The sequence below is a fragment of the Mus musculus genome, chromosome 13 (assembly GCF_000001635.26).
Source record: "Mus musculus strain C57BL/6J chromosome 13, GRCm38.p6 C57BL/6J".
NCBI lineage: Eukaryota > Metazoa > Chordata > Mammalia > Rodentia > Muridae > Mus > Mus musculus.
This window is the reverse complement of record NC_000079.6, coordinates 56128934-56135907: the sequence shown is the minus strand read 5'-3', so window position 1 is coordinate 56135907 and position 6974 is coordinate 56128934. Positions and strand designations below refer to the sequence as shown.

At 53.2% G+C, this 6974-nt stretch overlaps 1 protein-coding gene across 14 annotated transcripts in view; it reads left to right on the top strand.

Moving 5' to 3' along the window:
- Positions 1–281: 281 nt before the first annotated feature.
- Macroh2a1 (macroH2A.1 histone) overlaps positions 282–6974 on the top strand; it is a 62005-nt gene continuing 55312 nt past the window's right edge. For 10 of the 14 annotated variants that reach the window (XR_003950457.1, XR_001780786.1, XR_003950458.1 and 7 more), the window contains exon 1: positions 282–562. The gene's annotated coding sequence lies outside the window, so the exon portion shown is untranslated. The remainder of the gene's footprint in view (positions 563–6974) is intronic. The other 4 variants (NM_001159515.1, NM_001159513.1, NM_001159514.1 and 1 more) reach the window with 1 other exon arrangement.

Genomic DNA, 6974 nt, shown 5'->3' with positions numbered 1-6974 from the left:
GGAGTTGGTGCTGACCGGGCAGAAGAAGATCCCTGGTCACAGCAATTGTTCTACCCTCCCTCTTTGTGGACGAGGCTACTGGGGACAAGGGGACACCAGACACACAGTAGGTGCTCACAGCAGACGCTTGCAGAGCCGCGCTACCTACAGGCACCTTTCTGAGGCCGGACCCCTGCAGCTCCCGCGCGCAGACCGATGCCTGGGGGCGGGGGGGGGGGGCGGCGCAGAGCACCAAGGCCTGGGTACAACCGAGGCTGGCGTCGTTGGCGTCCGCGGCCCGAGGCAGGCCGGGGTCAAGGCCGGGGCGCCGAGTGGCGCGGGGAGGGGTGGCCGGACGCGCGAGGCCGGGAAGGGATGTGACGAGCGGCGCGCTGTGCATTGTGGGAATCCCGGGGCCGCCGCGAGTGGTTCCAGTTCACTGGTTCCAGCGGAGCCGGGCGGAGGGCGCGAGCGCGGGACGCGCGGGCGGGAAGCGAGGAGGCGTGGGCGGCCAGGCAGGAGTGCGGAGCGGACCGGCGCAAGCGGCCGACCGGCCTCGGGCCCCTCACCGTGCAGCCGCCCGGTAAGTGCCGCGCGGGCCTCGGAGCCGCAGGCTGCCGGTCCGCCCCGTCTGGGCCCCGCGCGCCCGACTGCTGCCGCGCGCGGGGCACTGCCTGGCGCCCGGGAAGCTCCGGCGGTTACCCTCGGACCTCGGGCCGCCCGGAGTCCGCCAAGGCCCTGCCCGGGGCAGCGTGCGGGTCCGGATGGTTTTGTTCGGAAAGCAAACCCGGAAACCAACTTCGCTCGGAGACGCACCCCTACCCCCGCCGGGGCGCTTTGTGGGCAAGGGGCTGATCGGGTCTCCCCCTCTGCCCGGGAGGGAGAGCCAGGGATGGCGTGGGCCCGAGGGCACCGAGGCCCGGAGGCCGTGACCAGCCGTTCCGCCCGGGCCCGGAGCTGCTGTGCTCAGAGTTTACTTGCTCGTGCGCCGCCGGCCCGCGCGTGCCCTCCCGGGCACAATAAAGTGGGGCGCGAGCCACAGGCCGTTGTGAGGCCGGCTGGTGGGGCACCCGCCGCGAGGCCTGAGCAGGCGAGGCCTGGGGACCACTCGCGGACGGAATCCCAGGCCGGGGCGGGCTGGAGAGGAGCTATGGAAGCCCCGCGGCTCTCGCTCGCCTTTTGTTTGCTTTGTGCTGGGGAGGTGTTATTTTTAAGGTGACTCTGGAAGACTGGAGGCTCCCCGCGCGCAGAGGGACAGCTGAGAGTCTCTGGGGGTGGGGTGAGTAGAGATGGGAGGCGCGGGATGCTGCTGACGGTGTCACCTGACAACAGGTGTGCAAGATGCTGAGCCCAGCGCCCACTCCTGCAGAGACCACCGATATCTCACTGCTGGGCAGAAGATTGCTTGAAAGAGTCTTTGAAGAAATGCAGGGGAAAGTGTTTTCTAGGTTTGACGGTGTAACTTTTGAACAAGCAGTTGAGGCAGATCTCGTCTCCAACAATTACAATCATTATGAAGTCTTTGTAAGATTTTAACGATCTAATAAAACAGCTTAGAAGAATAGACAATTAGAGGGGTTCTCCTCTTCGGTTTCCCTCTTGCTGACACCTCTGTGGTTTGAGGTTTTACTGTTAAAAGAGAGGAAGTGTTTTGTTTGTAGACACTGCAGCATGGAGTCCCAGTTTTGAAAGTCTGTGCTGGAGTGGAAGACAAAAGTCCAAACCCAACTAAATTTCCTGTAGGTTCACCTTAAGGTGTGCAGTCAAAGTTGCGGTTAGTTCTGAAATGGACACCCTCATACTCGCTACTGGAGTTACTACAGCTTGTCCACAATTGACCAATTGAGCAACAGCAACTGGGCTTACACACAACCTCTGACTCGATCAACCTTTTCAACTTGTGGGGATTTTTTCCCCTTAAGGATGAGGAGTCTCCCGAGATTTTAAACTTTCCCTCTTTCTCATTTTGCTACGAGCTAGGTCATAGTTTTCACCAGGAAGGGAGAGCTCACACTGTATCACACTGAGATTGGTCTGGAAATTCACATATGATAACTTCCTTACTGGCTTACTTTCTACTACGTGGGCCAGCTTTAGGGAGTGGTACAGTTCAGTCTGCCATTTTCTCAGGTCCTAGAAAGCCATTTCTGCCTCCCCTAGGGACAAGCTTGGAGCTGATGGTGCCCCAAGTCGATGAAAGATTTATTTAAAGAGAGAAACTACTAATCTGTATGTGATGTTCAGAGGTTTGCAGTAGCCTTTGGCTTTTGATGGGCTTTTCAGAGCCCATTAATGAAATATGAAATGGGAAGGGGTGGGGCTGAGGTGGACCCTTACCTGTTAAACCCACCACCTTCGTTCTGTAGGCTTAGGGGCGGGGGCTCCTGCTACAGCTCCTGTAAGTGCAGCTAAGTGGGCCAACTCTTCATTCCAAAGAGTCCTATAACTTGCTTGCTGAGAGCAGCCCTGCCTGGTTGGTGTCTTACTAGTATGTCCCCAAAGGTGATTATGTCGGGGTTAGGAAATAATCATGAGCAAGAAATGCCAGGCCCTGCCCTGGAGAGCCGGCTGGACATCAGTAGAGGAGGGACAGTTGTGTAAGTGGGGTTGAGCTCCATCTGCCTTGGAAAGATCAAGGGGGGGAGTTTGCTGGCCAAAGCAGGACAGATGGGGGCACGTGACCGAGGCCGGAGAAACCACGTGTGCCAGTTGTAGAAGATAACCTGTGAGGGAAAGCTAGAGGCTCAGGGTAGCAGGGTCAGGCGAGGACAGGGGATACTCCACGGAATCCCATCAGAACCACAGCTGATCCTAAGAGCAGCCAGGAACCCCCAAAGGGATTTGAGCAAGAGAGGAGACAGAGAGCAGTGGTCAGGCCTACTCTCACTCTTAGTTGGGATCCCTGTGTAGCAAATACCTGGAAGCTTCCAAATACTTGGCCTGGCTCGGCTCTTGCTCTCTTAAGGTCACATATTCTTCTAATGGCTTTTTTAAAAAAAACTTTTTTTTGGAGCTGTCATAGCACAGTCTTTACCGGGGGTGTGGAGGGGGAGGAGATAGTGGCAAAGCTGCCTTTACAGTGCAGGACCCGTCCCTCCACAGAGCTCAGGAAGTACAGTGCAGTCGGGCCCCAGCTACAAGCTGTTTCCTGCTTGCGAGTGGTACTTGGGTTTGGGGTTTGCTTTTCCTCCACCACTAGAAGTGGGACATGAGCAGCGTCCGTCTGTGTGCCCCAATCTCTTCTGTGTGCAGCCCCTCCTTTGGTTGTAGACTGCTCACTCTGTGATTTAGTGTTTGATGGATGGGGAGAAATCCTTCCTGACCGACTAGAGTACAAGGACTGGTTCCTGTTCCGAGCCAGTCACAGTGCCTTGGCTTGTGCAGCATAGCCACATGCCCCTGGGGACATAAGAGCAGTGCCAGTGCTGATATTCTAGCAGGACAGAAGTAAATGGAGATTACTGCACACAGAATCACCATCCTCCCCTGCAGAACGGACTGCCTCTGCCTTGCCTTTACGGTCAGAGTAGACAAGGAAGGTGGCATGCACATGGATACAGACATTCATTCGGCTGCAGGGAATAGAGCAGGTGGGACTCACTGACAGTGTTTGGACACAGATGAGATTCCTCCACACATAGACAGGTTCTCTGATGCAACTCCCTAGTAGTCCTAACCAATATCTTCCTTTAGAATGGGTATGTATATATTTGTAGCTTAGATGATGAAGGCTTCAGAATTGATCATTCCCCTGGTTTGAGTGCCCTGACTGGTTCCATGTACAGCCTACAACCTGCAGGCTGTATGCATTCCAGGACACCTATGAAGGCAGCCCAGAACTTTTGTAGATGCTGGCTTCTCATTGTGCTGGTGAAAACATTGGTCACCCCTGAGAAAGGCTGTCTCTGCTCCAGCAACTGGGGCTCGCCAGTTTCCTCTGGCTGGAATTACTCAGTGCTGAGAGGGACAGTAAACAGGATCAAAGATGGCCACAGCCATAATCCTTTGTGTGACTTGTCTCTCAGCCATCAGGACCTTCTCTTCCTGGGAACTCCTAAGGTGGCACAAACTCCCTGACTTTTGATGGTCTCGGCTTTTACAGCAACTTGACAGATGGGTCTTCACAAATGGGTGTTAAGGAATAATCCCAGAGAAGGCTCCAGACCATACCCACCAGCCATGGCTGTAAGTCCTTAGCCTTTGGACATGCTGCTCTGTTCTCCGCTGATGGGAACTGGCTTATTGTAATGGCAACCAACAACCACAAAATAGCAAGTAAGGTTACAGTGGTGAATGGAGCAAATTGGTTTGAGACACCAGGCAGCTAAGAAACCAGGTGTCCGTGATACAGTGTAGCGAGTGTTGAGGGCAGATACATATAAATCTAGAATGGTGAACAGGTTGGAAGGGAGGATTGGAAAGGGACTTGAAGAGAATATAGAACTGAAAAGGATCATTGCATATAATGTATTAGAGGGGCGGCTGGCAGAAGGAAATTATTATTATTATTATTATTTCTTTTTTTGGGGGGTTTTGAGACAGGGTTTCTCTGTGTAGCTCTGGCTGTCCTGGAACTCACTTTGTAGACGAGGCTGGCCTCAAACTCAGAAATCCTCCTCCTCTGCCTCCCAAGTGCTGGGATTAAAGGCATGTGCCACCACAGCCGCCCAGCTCCCAGAGGGAAATTATTATATAAGGATTGATTGATTGATTGATTGATTGATTGCTGGGTCCCTGGAGCTCTATCAGGACTAACTGAGTCAGTCTGAAAGGAAGCTGTAGTTGCTGGGAATAAGAAGACTGGGGCCATCAGGACTTTGTTAGGCAGAACTGACCTAGCCAGGATGCCAGTAGGGACAGAAAACACAGCCATAGCGATTCCATCACGGGGAGCTCTTTGATGGGCTTGTATCAGTCATAGAAGGCACAGGCACCACGAGGTAGGACAGCAGGTCTGGGAAAGGTGCGTGATTCTAGGGAACTGTGGGACTAAGGGTGGAGTGGGAAGGAGGTGGTTCAGGAGTGGTGAGCCTGAGGCACATCCCTACAGTACTCCCCTCAGGAGCCCACCCTACAGCACTCTCTTTGGGACTGCCTATCTTGTCCGCCCCTATCACCAAGTCCTCACCAGCCTAGCAGCTCTCAGGCTCCATCTGTGCTATGAGGACAAACCGTACTCTGTAGCCACACCTTGCTTGTCGGGAAGCTTGCAGTTGAAGAATGCCTCTTCTGACGATCTTGTTTCTCCAGCTCACACGCTGTGCTCAGCGTAGAGATGAAGGAGCTTTGGAGTGAGGCCATTTGTCCTGGTACCATGATGAGATATCCGAGGCAGGCTGTTTTATAGAAGGCGTTGTGGAGGTAAAAGGTTGAGGGGCCCCATCTGGCGGTGGCCTCCTTCCTGTTAGAGTCCTGAGGTTGTGTAGAGCATCACACGGCATGATACAGGAATTGTGTCCATGCATCCATCCATCTGTGCATGTGTGCGTGCGTGTGTCTGTCTGTCTTAAAACTCTTCCTCCTTTCAAGCCACCACAGTTCAATCGTGGAGACCCTCTCTTTGCCTAATCTTAATCATTTTCCAAAGGCACCCCCTCCAACACATTGCCAGATTAAGTCTCTGTCCTCTGAGCACCTGGATGGGATGCTAGAGGAAGCCTCAGACACTGAAACCACAATAACGCACAGCACAGAGAGTGTGGCTCAGAGATCTCCTAGAGTGGGTGGATTCTTCAGGTCCTAGCCTGCTGACAGCAAAGGGGTGGCCAGCACGCAGTGGTAACTAGGTACTGTCTTTGTGCCTTTTAAAGTGTCTGGGATCCTATCCTTTTGGGTAACGGAATAGGACGCCCTCCTGGATGGTGAACCTGGCAAGGACAGACATACTTCTCTGGCCAAGTAGTATGGCTTGTCAGTGGTGCCTGACAAGAGGCTGAGCGCTTGTTTGGGAAGTCACTGTGTCCAGGATGGGGACCTGTCCTCCCTTCAGATGAGGCTGCAATGTAGGACACAGGTTATACTGTGATTGCCACTCAGACCAGGGTTCAAAATTGGTTTTCAAACTGGTTTGTCTCATGCCCCACCATACCCTCTGGAGCAGATGGCCAGAGTGAACTTCCCCAACCCCTCCAGCAGTTACATGCAGATGTGTTGCTCAATGCTGACAGATCAGCAGTGGTGTGCCCATTTTCAGGCCTGGTCCCAAAAAATGTATGTTACCCTCCATGATGTTTCCCCTTCCGTGGCAGCAGTGGGACTCGGGCACTGACGATCACAGAATCACAAGGATTTTGTTACAGAGACTCTGTCAGAGAGGGAAACAGAAGGAATGCCAGTTTTTTGGTTTTTTATTTTATTTTTTTGGTTTTTCGAGACAGGGTTTCTCTGTGTAGCCCTGGCTGTCCTGGAACTCACTCTGTAGACCAGGCTGTCCTGGAACTCACTCTGTAGACCAGGCTGGCCTCAAACTCAGAAATCCCCCTGCCTCTGCCTCCCGAGTGCTGGGATTAAAGGTGTATACCTCCACTGCCCGGCCAAAGTTTTTTTTTTTTTTTTTTTTTTTTTTTGGGGGGGGGGAGGGGAATGTCAGTCTTTAAAGAGTGAGCATGTATAGGACTTGCCAGGTCCTGGTGCTCATGGCTTCTGGCAAACGCTGCTGTCCACAGAGGCAGCCCACACACACTCGCAGGTCTTCTGGGGGACAGCTGGTCTGTGCATCTGTCTTAAAGGAGTCATCCCTGACCACAAGCTGCTCCTGTGGAAAGGGGTGGGGTACCAGCCTGTGACATCTGGTTCTTGCCTGTCACAGGTCAGGGTCCTAGTGTAAGAACCCACCCTCTTGGCTGTATGTCCTGTTCTAGGTGGAAGCCCCAGTTTTCTTCCGATTTTACTACAGATTTATTATTCAAGTCCCAAGTACATAAAGATGAAATTGTTAAAGAGATATAGAACATAACAAAAAAGATCATTACCTTTTATGAAAAAATTCTTCATTG